Source organism: Wasmannia auropunctata, unplaced genomic scaffold, assembly GCF_000956235.1.
Source record: "Wasmannia auropunctata unplaced genomic scaffold, wasmannia.A_1.0 LD336078.1, whole genome shotgun sequence".
Taxonomy (NCBI): Eukaryota; Metazoa; Arthropoda; class Insecta; order Hymenoptera; family Formicidae; genus Wasmannia; species Wasmannia auropunctata.
Window position 1 is genome coordinate 3,334,347 of NW_012026812.1, and position 20,824 is coordinate 3,355,170.

Genomic DNA, 20,824 nt, shown 5'->3' on the forward strand with positions numbered 1-20,824 from the left:
CTCTCTCTCTCTTTCTCTCTCTCTCCGCTTTTTGCCAAAGGCCGTCATCCCCGCGGGGCTTAACCCCGGGTTTATCGCGGCGTTATTAATAACCGCCGCCCGTACCGGTCCCCTGCCCCCGAAACCCGGCGGCGATACCCACGAGCGAAGAGAGCCGCCCTACCTCGCTCGTAAACCTCGAGCGACGAGCGCCGCTGCCGCGATAAAGAAAAAGTCATGAGGAGCGTTCTCTTTCTGTCTCTTTCCCTCCCTTCTCTCTCTCTCTCTCTTTCGCCTTTCACCCTCCATCCTCTCCTCCGACAGCTCGGCAGTTCGAGAGCTCGATTCCCTGACATCGGCAGACCTCGTCATTCTCGGTCCTAGCGAGTATTGGGTATGTGATAGTGCCTGACATAGTCTATGGAGAACTATTAATCCTAACAATTTGACAGTTGGTTTCCGTAAGATACGTCACTATTCGGATTGATAATTTCGACTATTTGGAATTATATGAAGTACTTTAAAATTGTTAAAATTGTAATAAATTACATTTACGCAGCTGCGCACCAATATGAAAGAAATGATATCGAGGTGCGACTTTCTAAAAATCCTAACGATGTTCGCGCGACGTATGAGGCTACTGTTAATTATTGTTATTACAACATGACTAGTTTTAACTCCCGAGATTCGGATCAAGAAGCGGAGCGATGTCACACCAAAAAGGATAAAATAATTATCTTCGCGAAAAGCGCGGTGTGTACAACGCCAATGTTACGCAATCTAGAGATAATGGAATACGTTAGTTTCCACAAGCTTTGTGTATTTCGCCATTAAGCAGCATGCCGAAAGTGCAAAGATTTATGGAACGACCGTAACGAGTACAATGAATACTCTATGAATCGCGGCGATCGTCGGTGACAACCGCCGCCGCGGTGATTCCGCCACGTGACAATTTCATGTCAAATACCAAATATAAGTACAGATATATTAATTACACGCGGTCATACCACATCGCAGAAATAATGTAGTTATTGTGCACAATTCGTATTTAAATAATTTAACATACAAGTTTTGAAAATGTATATGTGCGCGCGGAGCGCACTAATACGTTCCTTTCCTCGCCTCAACTCGCAGCTCGGCTACAAAAGTTTTCGCTCTCTCTCTCGCACGAATTTCAATAGAAATTAATATGAAACGTCGCTCACACTTATTTTTTTCGAGAGGTCGTCTCATACTCAACGCTTTTACGGATACGTGGAAAGGAAGGCGCCGCAGAAACGCAAAGAGATGACTTCGCGGCGATCTTTACCGAGAGGCACGTACGTTTTATACCCGCCGAGGGTGACGCTAAAGTCTTTCGTGGAGGGCTTTCGTGTGCATGACGTACCGACACGGCACGTACGGCTCTCTGGCTCTCTCTTTCCTTTTCCCTCCTCCTCCTCCTCCTCTTTCCCGTCCTCTCTTTTTATCTATTTTTTTTCTCTTTTCCTCTCTCTCTCTCTCTCTCTCTCCCTCTCTTTCTGAACAGAATATCGAGTCTCGATATCTCCGGTTCCCCGTGGTGTCCCGGCCATGTCGATCTCGCGTCCGGAATGTGCGCCACGGGCATGCGACGTGTGTACGTGTTATCACGCGTAGCCAGTCTCTTCCGTCTTTCGCGTTTACGCGAACGTATATCCGGCACACTTGTATCGCGTACGCGGTATTACGCCGCCTCTCGTCACGTGGAAATAATTCATTTGTCGTGTTACACACGGTGAATCATAATATCACCTCCCCTCGGGAGATGATACAAAAGTATTAATCGGATTTACCGCATAGGCCGTAACTGTAATAGTGAATTAAATTTGTAAGCAATAATATAATTCTTAAGAAATATTACTGCAAAAACGTATAATTTTTGCGTTTTTAATTATTCATTTTTTAATTCGCGATAAAGAGACAAGAGTTCAAGAATTGAATTTTATCAGATTTACACATCGACCCGTTCAACTCGAAACGATCGATCCGATATCGCGATAAATTTTTGAAAGCGTTTCGAGAACGCGTCGCGTTCTTCCCCGCGGGACTTCCCACTTTTTACTCGCAATCGAGCAGCTTTCCGACGCGGCGCGTGCGAGATCGATTTTCGCGCGTAATCCCTCGAACGAGCTGTCTACGATGCAGAAGGCGAGGCAGCCCGCCCGCCTTCGGGTTTTCTTGGAAAATATCGGGCCTCGTTACGTCGAATGCTATACATATCCCCGCGTTATTGCCGCGCGTAAATGCTCGCCGGCTGCTTTCGCCTTCCTCACGCGCGCGGAGGCTGTTACGCAAGCGTGCAGCAACGCGCGAGGCGTGAGCGTGTGGTCGCACGAGCGTGACCGTCGTGATACCCGGCAGCGACTCTGTTCTAAAACCCGATTCAGACTGCATGGAGTTGTCTAATATATTTCTTGATTATTAATTATCCGACGAAACGAATCTGAACGGACAAATGAAGAAGTCGCTACTGTTATTAATTTCTCCCCAAAATCAATATATTGTTTTTAGACTAAATACAAAGATATAATTGCAATGAAGTAATTGATTTTAATTCAACCGCGACTGTTTCATAAAATTTGAAGCAGAAGGAAGAAACTGAAAATATGCGAAGGAGGTCGGATATAAAGTGTAACATTAAACAGTTTATTTTATAATTATTAAGAAATAACTTTATATTTATTTACTCGTGTAATGAATTAATTAATAGCAGTTCCACCATATATTCTCAAGAGATCAAAAAGTAAGCCGAAATAAAAGTTAATTTAAATCGGACTTCTTGACGTCTCGGTTAGTAAAAGAAAAATGGAACAGAGGATAAATTATTGATAGAATATAATATATATGTAAATTATTGAATAGGTATATCACATTTTAACGTGTATTGGGTGAGATAATTTTCGCAAAGTATAGAAGATCAAAGTATTGTGGGGAATAGAGCGTCTCGCTTAAATCGGGTTGTACGGTTTTATTCCACCACTCCGCTCTCCACTAGCTAAAGTTGGGTCAGGAGATCGCTCGATGAAAGTTTAAACTTGCGGATAACGGTCCGGGCCCGGTATTATGGGCGCCACGAGCTGTGACAGGCGCGAAGGGAAAAATCGCCACGTCACTCTCGTGCGACAGCGCGCACCGCGGAAAATTATTGTGCGAGCAATGCGGAAAAAATTACCCGCCGACGCGGACGTATGAAACGTTAGTTTTTAGCGAGTCGCGATTTCCACCGAGGGGGGATTATGCGGTTTTTTCATATCGATTCGCTCGTACGACGAATATTTTCGGACAATTGCATAAGAAAACGTTACGGATGTGAGATAATGCAAATAAAATATTTTTTTCAAAGGCAGAATAAATTTTTTTACAGACAAGCAGACCAAATTGATGAATAGATGTAATTCAAATCGAGTTATGCAAGCTCATTTCTTCACAATTTCTAGCATTGATAATTAAGTTTTCCCCTTAAAGCAGGCCGTGTTTAAAATGGAGAAAATTTTTATATACGTCCAAAATGAATAAATTTTATTATTTACTCATGAAACTCAACTTGTTAAAAATCTGTTGTGGTTGCCAAAAATATCAAATCAGTAAATGATAGAATTCCTGCTTGGACCATTCTGTCCCGGTCTGTCGTACGTAATATCGCGCGCTGAAATAAAATATGAACACAAAAGATCCTTTGCCGCGTACAGGAACAAAGAAAAATGTCGTAGGCTTCTTCTCGATGAGAGGCACAAAAACGTACGGCGCAAAAGCCGTAAAATCAACGGTGCAAAACTTTAATGTGCATTGTGACAGTACTGATAATGATAGTACAGACAGTGCCAATAAAAACGTGTATAATCTACGGCTACGCTCGCGTCCACGAGTACGGAAAATAAAATAAAAAAATACAAATACAACGATCAAGAAATCAACAAAACGCTGAACAACGCTGAATCTAAGAATTTATGGCTGGAGCGCAAGGCAATTCGGATGTTTAATCCGCGGTGAGGGGGGTGTAGTAGTGCTGTCTCATTATCATTATCTTATTATCATTTAGGATCCTACATAGCGAGATATTTTGAAATATGACGATTTAAAACTCCCAAAACACTCTACATATTCAAATATGTCCGAAGAAACGCAATAACGTAATGTAAAATTCCAAAGCGATATGCCATTTTCGTGAAAAAGTGAGAAAGAGAGAGAGAGTTTCGCGTTCACGCAAATTTTCGGGCGTGCAAGAAACTGCATGCAAAACCGGGAGATTCTCGACAATTGCGACAGCCATGGCAGGCTATCGTGATGGGGCCGGAGGGCGGAAGGTAGAGGGTGAGCTCGCAGGATCACCGAGTCCCTGATATACCCGGCGGGTTGTCGAGGTGGACCGTGGTAATCCTCCTAAACCCCGGCACAATACCGCGTCGGGTTCTACAGCGGCCATTAGCGCGGAAGGGGAAAAAAGATTAAAACCTTCGCCGGTCGCCCGCACCGTCGGGGCGAATCCCGGTTTTATTAATCGTGCACGTTGCGGAAGATAACGTCGTCGGCCGGCAGTTTCCAGGAAAAGGGTTAAAGCGCCCCGAGAGACGGAAAAAGGGGAATTTCGGTCCTTGTATATCACGGCGATCGTCGCTGCGAAAAAAAAAAAAAAAAACGATAACCGCGCAGTTGCGGCTAAACTAAGCGTTCGCTTGTTGGCGCAAAAAGCGAATTTATTATAAGGAGAGAAATATCGAGAGATGATAATGTAAATATAATCATCGCTGCGATAACTTACATAGGGCTTTGTCGCACATGTATATACGTGGTGAATTTTACAAGAGAATAAATTTTCAAAAATATAGAAAATTCATAGAAAGACGATCGTTGGTAGCCTTATGTAAGATTTTGTACAATCCTACAGAGGAAGATATATGTATTTTCTTTTACGTAAAAAATCTCGCGCGTAGAAAAGGCAAAATCGCTCTTGCTATCCGATATATACCTATATATATATATGGCAACGTTTCGTACACACGTAAGAAGCGCGCTGTTGAGCCAGACGCAGCATCAAAAGAGTCGAGCAGCTTTCGCCTTTTATTCCGCGTCCACCATGCCGGATAAAAAGGAACGTCGTGGCGAGAAGAAGAGGAGCCACCCACCTCTCGCTCCCGCGCGTCTTCCTTTTTCCCGATTTCTTCTCCGCGCGCGGTCGGAAAGAGGAAAAAAGACGAGTGCGGGGGCAGGTTGCAGGGATGGCGGAAGTGCTGAGTGCGAAGGAAGAGGCGATGGATGCTGCGCAGGAAAGACGAAAAAGAGAAGGATAGGGATGGAGAAAGAGGAATAGTCGTTCTAAGAAAGAGAGAGAAAAAGAAGACGCCGTCTTTTCTGGGCGGGATGAGAAGAGAAAGAGAGAGAGAGAGAGAGAGAGCCGGCGAGGAAAAGAAGATGAGAGGGAAGCCGAAAGAGTACCGTCCGAGTGGTAAAAGGAGCGAGAAGGGGTCGAGGGGAAATTCGAACTATGCGTCTTTAGCGGCAAAAGCCGCGGATGTTCATCTCTTTTTGCTCCCCCCTCTCTCTCTCTCTCTCTCTTGCTCTCCTTCTTCGTCACTGCTCCTTCAGCGACGAGCGAGCACTCCACTGACCTCCAAAGCGAAATTTCCGAGTACCAATGGCTGAGCGATGGAAAAGCTCCCGACCCCCTTTTACGACGCGCCTTTATTCGCGCAACAGCGGTAAGCGAGGAAACATCGCGGAATTAAGATTCGCGAATGCCGAGATGTGCCAACGTGCACGATCTGGATCCGCTGCTGAATGCGAGGGAATATCGTGGGAGTTTCAAAGGAGGGAAGAGCAGAGAGAGGATTTTCCTTTGATTCCAGCTAGAAGAACACGATCTTCTATCTACGAGAATAAAACCATCGCGTAGAAATTTATAATATGAGACGTATATAAGTTTAGAATTTGGCAGAACTCGACAAAAAGTTACAAAGATAATATGTTAACGCATTAAAAAAGAATCCATCGCATCACAAATTTCTAATCTGAATTGTTATTAAATTTTAATACAAACAAATTATTAAATTAAAACAAATATCCTACATAATCCATCCAAATATTCTATATAATCTTAATTACTCTCCTTATTTTTTACATTAGTATTGTTGCCAATAAAAATATAATATTCTAATTTAACTCAGCATCTTTTTGAATATTTAACTGTCGCGATTCTCGCGACGAGTATAAGTATCTAATGGATACGTAAGTGAGAAACGGCAGATCTCGATGAAATATTCTTTGATAAATTCTGCTTTATGCCAATGAAATCCTCCGCAGTGTGACGATCTATCAATCGACGTAACTGGCTTATGTAACTGGTAAATAAATCACATCCATCCGTAGCAGCGCATACGTGACATTTTACGAGCCGCAAAACTGATGAAACCGCCGAACGAGGCGAAAAAAAGGGGCCGATGGGATAGCTTTGTTTTTTCCTAAACTAGTCGAATTGCGGAAGTTGCGTGCTCGCGTCCGTTTCCGGCGTAATGCACGTGAACACGAGCGGGCGAGCGAGCGTTCCAAAATTTAAACGTCGGCTTACCGCAAACCAATTACAAGTTTTCCCGCTTGTGGATGTCGCGTCGGCGATTTCCCGGAAAATCTCGCGACAGGCGTGTACGCACCTCGTCTCGCATATCTCTCTCTCTCCTTCTCTCGCCACACATCCTGTCTTTCTCCCCGGCATGCATCCCATGTTACGCGCACCCCTCTGGTTTTTTAACCCGTTCAGTTCTTTCCGCGGGAAAATGCGCATCGATCGTAACGCGTGTGAGACGCAACGAATTGCCGTGCTCGCATAATTGCACCTATACGAAGGAAAACGGGAAGAGCTCCGGGCGTTCGGTAGTTGTGAGTACGAAGTTACGAGCGTAATACACGAGATTATGAGATTTCAATTGCAATACGGGGGCGAAAAAATCAAATCAAGCTAATAAGATAATAATAATCTATAATTCGATAAAATATGCTCTATGAGAATTCTAAGTTTGAAGTGTGTGTTTGCAGTTTGAAAAAAAATTGAGCATTTCATGAATATATTAAAATATTCAAATACAATCAACTTTAAAGCTGCTAGTTGGAAAGCGTTTTTACTCTGCACAAATCTCGATTGTACCTGACAAACGAGTACTTTTCATATCTGAAAAAAAAAAGAAACCTTTGAAACGGCCTGTAGGGCAATATCGGCGTTGCCGCGTGCGGCAAATATTCGCCCGAGAGCCACCCAAGTGGACCACCGGCTAACAGAAGGGATCAAGGAGAGAAGCAGAAACGCGCTGAAGGAAATGAGAGATGAAGCAAACGGATCGTTCGAGGGGGAGGGGGGGATACTAGATGGCGAATGCTTACCGAGCGAAGAGCTGTCGTGAAAAGTTTTTCTTTGGATTTTCGCGTTTCCATCGATTTTCCGGTTTTCTCAAAATTCCTAAGCTCTCGCTAGAATTACGCTCGTTTTAGCAATCAACGGCGAAACCTCAAACTTTAGTCCGCCCACGTTCTATCGTCTCGATAATTTCAAGACGGTTAATTTTACCGTATAAAAAAAAACTGGTTATCTTGGTCATGCCGTAGGCGAAGAAATCATTTTTGATCGACAGAAGAAACGATATACTCTCAGACGTCGTTGTTACCTAACTAAGCTATACGAAAGTGCAGCTCGCTTGTTTCGCGTTTTCTGGATCGGACACCGGCAATTCTGGCGGCGGTGTGTAACGATCCGGTTTGCGCTGCGAGACGGTTGTGAGGACGAATTTGTATAATTTTCGCCGAGCGCGCCGTCGAGGAGGGATTCTGAAGTGACGGCCGACCCTCGTCGTCGCACATGGTTGAACCGGTAGCGTGCCGCGCCGCGCCGTCGTCGTTGCGAAACTTTCAAGTGACCCTCGTCGTCCCCAGAGGCGAGCTAGGCGGTCGCTCGCTGACTCCGACCGTCCCGACACGAGGGACGTCCGCGGATTCGGAATAAGTGGCGGGGACCAGTCTCTCGTTAATGGCACACGTCTCTCCGAAAACTTTCTGTTGTCCTGCTGTCTAGCGACGCAACGCTACGGCCCACGAATGACCGTGCGCTATCATATTTCGAGGGATTTATGCAAAGTTCTTTTTTTAATAGAACAGTTGAAATTTTATATACGCAATTTAGTCGTTTTAAATTAATTTTAATACGACCGAAAGATCCGTTACTATTTGACGAATTATATAATCCTCTACTTACTTCTTAGAGATTGTTAAAGAATAGGATATTTGGCAGGATTTGACAAGACTTTTAAAAAACTCACTTGTAAAATTTCACCAAAAAATCCAAATAAAATTTAATAAATTAAATTAAGTAAATTCGTTATTATAAATTTACTTAATTAATTAATAATAATTTACTTAATTTACTTTTTATTTTATAGGATAAAATGTCAACTTAGATTTTATTGAGTTATATTGGATTTTTTCGGGTTTTATGAGTTTAATCATTAATAAACTATAAAAAATAAAAACTCATAAAACCCGAAAAAATCCAATATAACTCAATAAAATCTAAGTTGACATTTTATCCTATAAAAGAAAAAGACATACATCTTTTCTATCTTTTCTATATTTTGATGAGAGTTTCGTTCTCGCTGAAAGATCGTAGTTTCCTAAACGATTTACAATGCCGCAGCGTTTACCGATTTACACAAGTTAGACACAACTGCGATCTCATTCGTTTAGCGAGGAAAAAAAAGGGGGAACCATGCCCTTTTTCCATGGACGTGTACGATCGGCGTGTGTCAAACGGACGCGCGGTACACCGGCGCGGCGGCGCGAGGCCACGAGCGCGCATCGTTCATTTCCGGTCTCGAAGAGAGAGCGCGTCGCGCGTTTTGCCGAAAAAAATGCGGAAAAAAACGACGGCCGGAGCACGCAAAAAAGCGAATCGAGCAGAAGCGCGACCGATACGGCCACAGATTACGAATGCATAGTTCGCCGAATAAATAATGGACGGACAACGGGGGATACAGCCAAACCGATCGTTCCCTCAACTTCCGCTCTTTTTTTTTTATTTTGTTTTTGACCGAAAGCGAAACACGCGTTTGCCCTCTCCCATTTTCAGACGCGATATATTCGAATAATACGCGAGTGCCTATATGGAAGCATTAAATAAAAAATTATTACGACAGAGCAATATATCCAATTTCATCCACGTGTCATCGCGGAAACTTACTGATCTCTCTCTCTCTCTCTCTCTCTCTCTTCCCCGGCAAAAAGAGAGAAAAAATAAAAAAAAATCTAGACGACGAGAGGAGAATAAGAGAAATGAAAGAAATATTTAACGTTTCTACAATAAAAGCTACCGTCAAAACTGATCAACGTTTCTTTAAGCGAGACCGGTAGAACGTAAATGGAAATAGGGAAGGGAAAAAATATATAGGATACGTTCAGTATTCAACCGTTTCTCAAGATTAGTTTGCAACGCGACGGAGTCAAAGTCAGTTGAATCTCGTCAAGCTATCTTGTCGCAGACAGTCGCGGTTCTTCGAGCAACCATGTAGCACGAGAGAGCACGGTAGCGCGCGCGCTCATTCGGGCAAGCGTATCCTGTCGGCGAGGCTCTTATCGAGCCCGCTCTCTCTCGCTACTTTCTTCCCTCCTCCTCCTCCTCCCCCGCCCGCGATTCTCCCGCCACCGCCGAACCAACCCCGTAATCTTTTTCTCGCCCTCTGCCTCTCCTCGTAACCGCGCACCCGGTTGTGTAAAGGGCGATCGCAACGGGCCGGAAAATAGGCTCATCTGAATGCGGCACGGCGGACTCGGGGCGCCGTAGCGCCGAACCACCCGGTGGCACCGGGGAGGGTTAAGAGGGAAGAGAGGGAGTTGAAGGAGGACGGAGAATGAAGATCGTCGGGAGGGAGGTCGCGCGAGAGTGGTTGTGGAGGTAACGAGGACTCGGGGACGACGACGATGCGGCTAGAGATACGCTCCGCTTGATGGCGATGCCGCCTCGAGAGAGCTTCACGCGGAAGTGAATCGCGCGGGGACGTGGAAAGCACTCTTCTCTCCTCCCCCCCCTACAAGTTTTATAGCTTTTTGTATTCCAAGTCAATTTCGTAGTTTCGACTAGACAAATCCAAAAATTGAAAAAAAATCGCTCAATGAATGCTGAAGACGCAGGACAAGACAGTAAATTTGAAAAGAAATCGCAGAATTCTCTTGGTAAATAAAATAAAATAAAATTATAATTATAATTAATTATCAAATTAAGTAAATTCGTTATTAATAATGAATTTTGTTAATCATTAGTAAATTATAAATTTATTTTCTTTTTATCTTATAAATTTATGTATTTTTATCTTTCTAGATTCTGCAGCCTCTCTTTCTCTCTAAAATTTTAGAAAATAAGTTTATTTCTCAATTTCGAACTATCTGATATAATATTACGCAATTTTTACGTATTTAATGAATCAATAAACGAACACAGCTCAATTCTATAGAATACCTAAACTAGTTGCTAGCCGGAGGACTCGTCGGATTCGTTCATCGAATGGACTCTTCGACAAAGATTCGCGTTCCGAATTTCTCCGTATACACACACACACACACACACACGTGACACGAGAAATCGTCGCCCGCTATCCCGCTCTTGGAAATTTCGACGGACAAATAATACCGTTTCGCAGTTGTTTTAAAGCGAACGATGTTCAGCGGTGTGTCACGCCGCTGTGGAAGTGCGTTCAATCGAACAAAAAAAAAATCTCGACGTGTGCACGCGCGTTTTTTTTCCCGTCCTTTTTCGGCGGCCACCCCACCAATTCGAGCTTGACAATTTTTCAATTTATCCCGCGTGTTCTTTCCCCGCGAAATTGATCGATGATCGCCCGACGAGAACGCGGGGTCGCCACGTACGCGGCGTTATAGGAGCGAAAATTACAAGCCTGCCCGGAAATGACGGAGCAACGGAAGAGCTCGTGACGCCCGACTTCCGGTGGTTTCGGCCACCGCCGAAAATCCCATTCCGCGATCGCGCCGAGAAAAAGCGAGTTAGCTCTGCAATTTATTTACAGCTAAAAAATTTCCTTTTTTTTCCTCTTGATTAAAACAATCGATTTGTATCAAAAATCAGCCAATAAAAAAAATTCCATCAGATAGTTATATGCATCATTGTTTAAATTTATATAAATTTAAATAACAGAAAACTGTGTCTTCACTTGCGTTATATTAACAGAGAATAGATACTATTATTTTTATATAAAGAAAGCAAGAAATTGTATAAACAAAGTCAAACGGTGCAAAAATGATGAATATTAAATTGGAGGACCCTATCCGTATCAGTGCGACTGTACGATCGATGTTGCGATTTTTCTGAAAAATTAGAAAAAAATCGCTTGACCATTGTGAACGCTCTTTAACGGTCTCTCATGCGGTGACGTCATTGACTCGCGTGGGTGATAGCGAACGCGACCCGAACGCCGGCTCGTTAGGGCGGGTTGAGTTTCCAGCCCTCTAACCACCTCGCCTACACCCACTTCTCTGTCTGTGCAACGAGAGGGAGAGAGAGAGAGAGAGAGAGAGAGAGAGAGAGAGAGAGAAAGAAAGAGACGAGAGAGAACAGAGGTGGAGGAACTGGCGGCAGCGATGGAACTCTTGTACAGGCGGTGACCGGAGAGAGAGTGGGAAGGACCGCGAGAGAGTCGCCTCCGTGAGTGCTTGCGCTTGCGGCCGTTCGAAGGTGGAGGTGCTGTTGGAGAGGCTTGGAGAGTATGAGGGAACGAGGAACGAGCGTGAACGAGAAAGAACGAGACAGAATGAATGAGGTACAGGCGAGAGTGAGAGTGAGAGAGAAAGAGAGAGATAGAGAGACGGAAAGAGGGAAGGCACATACATAGTGACGAAAGAGAAAGAGGAAAGGAGCGACGTAGAGGAGAAACGAGCGAAATGGCAGAGACGGGCGGGAGGGAAAAGGAGATGAGATGCCGTGATGGGATGAGGCTGGGGGATGAAGGAAAAAAATAGTACGAGCGCGCGGTGAATGAGAGAGAGGGCAGGAGGGACGTGGGCCGAGGAAGAGGTTCTCCTCTTCACTTTAAAAATCTCACCTGCAGAATTTCACCAAAAAATCCAAATAAAATTTAATAATGTAAATCAAATACCTAACATAAATGAATATAATTTAATGTTATAAAATAAGATATATATTAAAATTGGCAAAGAAATAAGATACATAATGAAATTGAATTAACGTATTTTACATTATAGTTCCAATTAATATTTACATTCTTATTAGATCGCAAAAAACGATAAATTTTTACAAGCTTTTGTGACTTTTTGTGACGATGAGTACGCAAGAAGGATGCCAAATGTCATCAAAGATTGGCGACGATCATAAAGACGTTAATGTTGCGTCGGATGAAAGAAGAAGTAAAGGCGAATGACGATATGAAAAATGTACCCAATAAGAATATCGAGAATAAAATTTCAAAAAGCCCACTGGGCTGGGCTTTTTAAAAAAAAACCCGGGTTTTTTCAAACCGTATAATCGCCTCGCGCAAATCATTCAGACCGCCGATTTTTGCAGTCACTCTCTTTCTCTCTCTCTCTTTCTCCCTTCCTTTCTATTCGCAGTTTAATATCACGGACCGCTCTAAATCGGACGCGCACAAAAGCGTGATAACGAATCACGTCCGTTGCAGACGAGGGCAATGGCACCGGCAGCGGCGCCCCGGGGGCTCCTGGGAACGCGCAGCGCAGTTCGCCCTCCGTTCCCCCCCCCCTCCCTCGCCCTTTTTGCGCCCCCTCGTCGACGCGGACGCCATCCCCCGTTTTTCGGGGGGGCGTCACGCAGCAGTAATGATAGCCGGGGCGCATTATGTTTTACGTGGGAGTGGCAACAGCCGTGACCGAAATGCCCGTTGCCGTTCGCCCGCTCGCTGACGGTAATTGCATCCTACTTTTCCCGGCCGCGCGCGTTGCGCGTTTTGATAAACACACACGTATATATGCACGCACGCGGAGCGAGAGAGCGCGGTTGAGAACGCGCGTTTCGCGGCTCCGGCGAAATTGTACGCGGAGAGTTAGGTATATATCGCATGATTTCCGCGGTTGTTTGGACGAACGTTTAGAATGTGTATATACGTATATATATGTATTAGAGAAAACATATTCGTTAGAAGGGACCGCGCCAAACGCGCCAAACGTGAATTTGTCATTCTGTCGGTGAACACTCTGACTGAAACTTCGTCTTTAGAACGCACCCTTCGCTCGGTGACTTTCGAAGGGAGGAAAGTTTTACACTGTTACACGTTACGTTTCTCGATGTGTTGTTCGTACGCTTTACAACGTAAACTGAGTCGCGTGTCGAACAATTTTTCTCTCGAGAAAGTATATGCGACTCGCAGCCCGCCCGCGACATGCTCTCGGTGTTCTTTTTCTATTGGAATGACAAAACGGTAACTTTTTGGCGCGCGACACGAGGATAGTCTGAGCGAAAATCGTGAAAATCGCTCGAGTTGCCATCAGGTAGTCTCTCGAAAATTTTGCGCAAAGCCACGATTTCTTTTATAGTTTTCTAATTTCTTAATTCTAATTTCTTAATATCAGTTTACCAGACTAACGATTAATCCGCGTTCTCTATCTGAAAATGAGAAGGTCACACATTCGAACCGACGAAGAGTTCCGAGCACGACGCGAGAAGCACAGTTAAATAAATGGTGGCGAATATCGCGAAGCGAAATAATTTTTAATTCTCATTCTCTGTGGCTTTACTTTCTACCTCAAATAAATAATTCGCGCAAAATCGCGCTTCAATGATTACCCCGTCCCTTTCGATTCGAAGTTTATAAGCCATTAATTGCGCGAATTGATCGACCGCGCGCGTTAACGATTGCTAATTGTTCGTAGGGAACAATCGTGTATTCTCCTGGCACTTGTTACGTTTCGCGTTTTGGCACGGTAATGACGATTCGAAGCAAAGTACTTTGTCCGAGTCTCGCTGTATGAAAATCTACCTATATAAGAACCGCGCGTACACAATGGTGCATCGCATACGCCGACGAAGTATATACTGACATTGAGTGGCAAATTTTACAATCAATTTTCCATGAAAATATTCAGTGCATTGCAAAACGTACGTAATATATTTACTTTCCTTACATCTAAAAGTAATCGTTAATAAGCAACAGACATGCCACGCGATCTTCCCTTACACGAATCATCTGATTCGTTACTATTTCGCTCTCCGTCCTGGACGTAGCAGGCAGGGTTTGACAAGATGGGCCCAACCTAATAAAATCTACTTTAAAAAATTCACATGTAAAATTTCACCAAAAGAATTCAAATAAAATTTAATAATATAAATAAAATATTTAATATAAAATAATATGAATAAATATAATTAAATTTTATTTTATAAGACATATATTAAAATTGGCAAAGAAATTGGATACATAATGAAATTGAATTAATGTATTTTACATTTTAGTTCCAATCAATATTTACATCCTTATTAGATCGCAAAAAATGATAAACTACTTTTACAAGATATAGCTTTTTCTATTTCAAGTCAATTTCGTAGTTTCGACACCGAATTTTATAGGGTTGAACCGATCTTGTCAAATCCGGAAATATCAAACCTTTTAAAAATAACAATATCATATTTTGGTATAAAGAAAGATTCTTATTATTTTTTCAGTTCATTAAAAAGCCTGATTCCAAATAAAGCACGAGCGCGGATAAACATGAATGAATAATTCGCTTAAATGAGCGCAAACAACATCGCTATCAGTAGTTACCCTGTTTACAGCCTCCGACTTAAGACATCAAATCTCAATTGATCAGGACTCCGATCACGATCAATGACCACGTTTTCTAAACTGTGATAAATAACCGCCTTTGCTGACATTTGCGAATACTTCGTAAAAATTAGCGCGCAATTACGGGCTTTCTCGGTCCGTTATCCCCGAGGCGTCAGCGCCGGTGCCATAAATCACGAGTTCCTTGATACGAGCATTTCGCGTGAAGACGCCGAGAGTCCACGCCGAAAGTAAGTCCACCCGAAAAGATACAAGTGAAATACAATTATCTCACTTTGTAAATTATTTACATTTTACTCTTGCGACTTTATAAATTTAAATGCAAGCGATAATAATGTATCACGCGGAACGGAAGCTGCAAATTGTTATTTATTCGCGTATGTAACTGTACGTTGCATAACTGATAGACGCGATTAGGATTTGAAAGCGGGTTCGATTCCATGAATTGTTTAGGTTCGAAAAGATCGATATGCGCTCGTTCAAACCGCGCGCGCGCAATTTTCCAATTGAAATTACTTTTAGGAGGAATTAATTATCGGACGCGCGGCGTGCATGTGAATCAAGCGCCGCATTATTAAAATGACAGAGAAATTTTTTTCTCCCCATGCTCGCCCGAAACGTCTGAGAAACAACATTGTGATAAAGCGAAAATGAAGGGTGGGAGGGGGGGAGGGAGGGAGAAAAAATAGCGGACGCGAAGCGCAATCAATGTTTGCTTACGTGGACCGCGAAAGAATTTAATTATACCGGGACGTATTTTCTTGCCGCTCTTGCGGAGTATGCGAAAGCCAGAGGCGGAGGAGAGGAGACAGGCTGTTCGGAAGGGTGCGCGGTGAATTCCATTTTCGCGTTCCCCACGAGGATGACGGTCCTCCCGGCCGCTGTCGACGGCAACGGGGAGCAAAAAAAAAGAGAGGGTACTCGTGCGTTCATGTCACCTGCGTCGTTCGCCGCGATTTTGCGAGGGGTAACAAGATCTATTTATTTAGCGCGCGGGTCCGCGAGGGGAGAAATGCAACAAGGATAAAATTCTCGCTCCTTTTCTCCTTTCGTGAAAAAAATATCGGTAAAACCGATTCTTAATTCTGTAAGAGACATCGTATTCGCTGAACAACAGGGAGTTAAATCAATGATAAATCAAATTTTGTAAGCTATAAGCCGGATATCACAGATACAAAAGTATATATCATTTATTATTGCTATTATCGTAAAAAGTTACTAAATCAGTCTTTACGCAAGATAGAAAAAAAAAATTCCTCCAGATTCCGCGCAAATTGGGATAAACACCCCGGGCCGGCCAAGAGCGGTCATGCGTGCGTGAACGTTTTCGCGTGCAGACAGCTCCACGTGAGTCGTGGAGGGCGATAGAGAAAGAGAGAGAAAGAGAAAGCGAGAAAGAAGAGAGAACGAGAGAGAGAGCTCCGGGGTGCCGTAGATCGACGAGACGGCGGGGGTGGCGGCGGCAGGGCGAACGAACGAGGCGCGAGGGGGTCGAAAATCGAACGAGAGCGAGCGAGCGAGCGCTGGCGCTGTCATTAAACCGCAAGCAGAATTTCCGACCGCTCGCCCGACTCGACACGCGTCGCCCCGCGTCCGTCCCCCCGCGCTCTTTCCACCGTCGCGCCGCGCGACCCCCATTCATCATAAATGCAATCAGATCGTATTACGCGCCATTACCATACGCTCTACCCCGTTCCAGTCTCCGTCCCGCCGGTCCCCAGTCGCCGCCACCCTCCTTCACTGTCGGCTCGCGCGCGGGGATACGAGCCCGAAATTCATACCCCCCCCCCCTTGCACGTGCGAGGCAAAATCTTCGAAAGCCCCGTCCCTTCGACGGAAGCGCGGGAGGGAGAGAGTCGAGGGCTGATTAGGTTTTGATTGCGTACGGTCGACCGCAAGTGAGAGAAAACCGAGGATGGGAGGGGGAGGTTAGATTAGGGGATACGTTTGTTTTCTATCTTTCCTTTTTCCGACATCGTTCCGCGTGATCGATGTCGTCGCGAGAGAATTCGACTCCGTCATTAGTAACGGAGGACAAAAATAATTGATGCCCTAATGCGTCCTACAAATGTATAGATCAGCTTTATTCCCGGTTTAATTTACTTTTTTATACTTTCCCAGTTCTCTAACAATTAAAACGAGATGAAGAGTAAATTAAACTGAGATTAAAATTAATCTGCACTGATAGAAATGAACATCTAATTCAAATGGATTTAACATTCTAATTCGGAAAAATGCATTAATGACATCTATATATAATATAAAATTCTAATTCGGGAATTGATATTCCGCGCCGGCAGCATAAATACGGCCTCAAATTCGCGTCAGATTAACATTCGGTCTACGTTATTGACACCTTCGAGAATATCGCTTGAGGGTATCGATTGGCTATCGCAATTAAGGAGAAAGTGCTCGCGGACAATTAGGAAACTCTATTCCGCAGCTAATCGACACGCCTCAATAATCGGTGGTACGACGACGTGCGCGATATATTGGGCCCGCGACGCGCGACTACATTCACGTCCGCGGGGGAGAAAGACTTTTTCTTCGCGAAAAAAAATTGACGCCTCGACGGCGACGCTGCGAGTCGCGACTGTTCCTCGCCTTGCTTTTCCGGCCTCCGTGACGCGATAGGGTGCCCGTCGCATGCGATCGCTACCGTGCAAAGCACCGTGCGATTCGATCGTGTGTGCGGGGATTAGTACGGGTGCGCGCGTGCACGATCGCAGTTATTTATTCTTGTTTTCGCGAATGAATTGTGTATGTGTGCGCCATGAAGAAGACGACGAATGGAATCGCGACTGATCCGCGTTAATCGGGAGTGCCGAGTACGATTCGACGCGACTGCGGAATGCGTACAATTAACGCGTGCAATCGCGACTTGTCTCTATTTAAATACGATCGCATCTAAAACGAACGGTGAACGCGTTCGACAGTGATTCGACTTTGAAGAATGCAAAATACGAGATGCGGTTGCCACTGGGAAAAATTGTTTTCGCCGCGGTGGAGACCCTTCGGTAGGACCTCACCCGAGCCTCCGGGACACACCGATATCGAGGATTCTTTCGTGCGCGTTTAATCGCGAATATTTTCAGGCTACCCTCCGCGTCCGAGAGCTATACACCAAGCTATACCTTCAGGCGCGACGATGCGTGATGGCCACCGATAACGATTTTACGAACCGCACGCGCCCGAGGACGCGCACGACTGTTGTAGGCATCGTGAGCATCGTATCGCGCATTTGGATCTCGTTCCCATCGTTCGACCGCGGACGTGCGATGTCACGGACGGAATATCGGGGAATATCGTGACGAATCACCAGCATTCGCCGGGGAAATTTCTCACCCCTCCCGACTGACCGGTACATGAATGATGAGCCCACGCTGGTTATCGCAGATTTGCCGGGTGCTAAGAAAAGCATGCATAAAGGTGATAATTCCGCTGTAGCTGTTGTGTGTGTGTGTTGTAATTTTAAGTAAAATCATATACATAGATCGTTATTATTATACATTACTATGTGTTGTACATATTAATTTTGTATTAATTACTTATATGTATTAAAAACCTGCCTGAAGCCTGAGAGGAGGAGGAGGAGGACGAGGCCCGGAGAGGCAACGGATCTCTCTTGCGCGCGCGATGGACAGGCAACGCGCAACTTTCGAGACACCCCGTGTACATATGTACCTCTTATATAATATATACCTACGATCGTGCACACGACGGTACGGACACGACGTCGACGGCGACGACGTCCCGCAGGATGTTCTACTTAACCCAGAAAGCGGTGGAATGGAAGCGAAGCGTCCGCTCTCTCCCTCCCCCCGCCTCTCTCTCTCTCTCTCTCTCTCTCTCTCTCTCTCGCGTGCGCATCTGTATGCGCGTGTATACGTGTGCGTGCGTTGTACATGTGCATGTGTGCGCGCAATTCTACGTGTCGAACTAGAGCGATTCAGGGAGGGGTGCTAGCAGGGTGGCGTCGATGCCGGGGGACGGACGGAGAGCGACCCCGTAGTTCTGATCGCTTCGAAACCACCCTCCCCCCCCCAGCCCTCTCTTCGCGCCACACCATTCCGCTGACGCTTTTCACCCTGTATGAACGATCGCGCGTATATATGTACAGTACGCGAGATAAACGCGCGTCGACGATGCCTGATTAGCAACCTGTGCGATTAGAAATGTTTACTTATTAAAATACGAGCATATTCACGAAAATTGATAACTTTCACTATTTTGCTTTTCACGTAAGTCCGTAGATTGAGGATACGTATTCCTGCGTATTTTAATATGAAAAAAATAGAAATGAGCAGATAGGAATAATAGGAAAAATCAGAGGGAATGTTTATCATTTTTATCATTGTTGTGCTATTCGAATTGTTATCAATTAGGTATTAATTTTGATAGAATCGTAAAAGGAAATGTGGACATATTTGAAGAATTATCGTCTTAACTTATTGCATCAATGCGAACTGTAACACTTGAAACAGTATTAAATTGTACGCGCTTCTATTTACATAGGAAAAAAAGGGAATTTTACAAGTTACTCTAATACTAATATATTTGAAATACAAATGCAAAGGCGAACTTTCGGAATAGGTCGCAATCACGACTCAATGATTTCTCTCTATCTGATTTTGCTGAAGGAAAAAATTGGCTCCGGGTCTCTCTCGCGCGCGCGGTGGACAGGCAACGCGCAACTTTCGAGACACCCCGTGTACACATGTAATATATGCAACCAACCGAACCTCGCGAGAATCGACATGTGCGGAGGACGACGACGACGACGACGCCGACGACGAGGAAGAGCACAGGGCGCGTGCCACCGCGTAACAAACATCGGATGCACGAGAGGGGGGCCCGACAGCACCGTCAGCCGGTGGCGGTGGTCGCTCGTGGGGATCCGGGGATCGGGGCAGGCAGCAGGGGGTACGAAAGCGGGGGATGGATGGATGGGCGAGTTGTGAGTTATCAGGGGCGGGCAGGCTCGTGCGGCTCTACTATCCCCCTCCGCGTAAGAGGGTGCGAGCGGCGAGCGGAGGCAGGAGGGTGTGCGACGGAAGCGTGGTAGTTCTGGCCTGGTGCTACCCGCATCCACAGGAAGGGTGGCGGTGGGATGGGGTGATCGATATGCCGTGCCGTCGCCAGTGCCACACACCACGCCACGCGTACGTACGTTCCGCTTCAGCGACAACGTTAAGGAGGAGATAGTTATCGGGGGATGCGATTGTTTCGGATGGGGAACGTGGCTCTCGGCAGGGGGTGTTGTGTGACTCCTAGGTGTTTCCATTGAAATTAAAAAGCTCTAGAGAGTAGAGATTGAAACCGTAAACGAAAACCAAAATTTAAAAATTTAGAAATCGGAATCTAAATCGAAAACGGAAATTAAAAAGATTTAGTGCGAATATATTCGCAATATTTGAGAAGGTATATATCCTTTAATTTGTACTTCCTCATCATTTGAAACTGAACGCGGGAGGAGGATTGATAAATTTGCCATGGCTTTTCCAGTTCGCGAATAAGCTAAAGTGATTATATTCGATAACTCGATGCGAATACTTTGGAATACTTTGCGCCGGGGTGGAAACACCTAGGAGTCATCCCCTGCCGAGAGCCACGTTCTTCATCTGAAACAATTGCATCCCACCGCTACCTTCCCGGTGGATGGGGATAGCACCAGGCCAGAACTACCACGCTTCCGTCTCTACAGAGTAGAGATTGAAATCGTAACCAAAAACCAAAATTAAAAAATTTAAAGATAATGCCTACAAATAATTAATGAATTAGTTCACTCACCAGTCGTTGTACACTAACTAAATACACTCAAAGCTATACCTGAAAAAAAAAATAATTATAATTATTACAAATTCTATTTGTTTTGCCTATTTAAAAATCATGTCTATTTAATTATGTCAATTTTGACTAAAATGTAACTGAGTAAAACAGATTATATAAATAATTATTTAAATATTTCATTATTTAATTTTTATCTTGTTATTTAATTAAATGTATAATTTAAATATTTTTGAACTTGG

General features: G+C 44.6%; 1 long non-coding RNA gene across 2 annotated transcripts in view; it reads right to left on the bottom strand.

Annotated features, from left to right (window-relative positions):
- LOC105448967 overlaps window positions 1-20,824 on the bottom strand; it is a 101,891-nt gene that overhangs the window by 79,087 nt on the left and 1,980 nt on the right. For both annotated transcript variants that reach the window (XR_974293.1, XR_974294.1), the window contains exon 4: window positions 20,586-20,624. This is a non-coding gene — a long non-coding RNA (uncharacterized LOC105448967). The remainder of the gene's footprint in view (window positions 1-20,585; window positions 20,625-20,824) is intronic.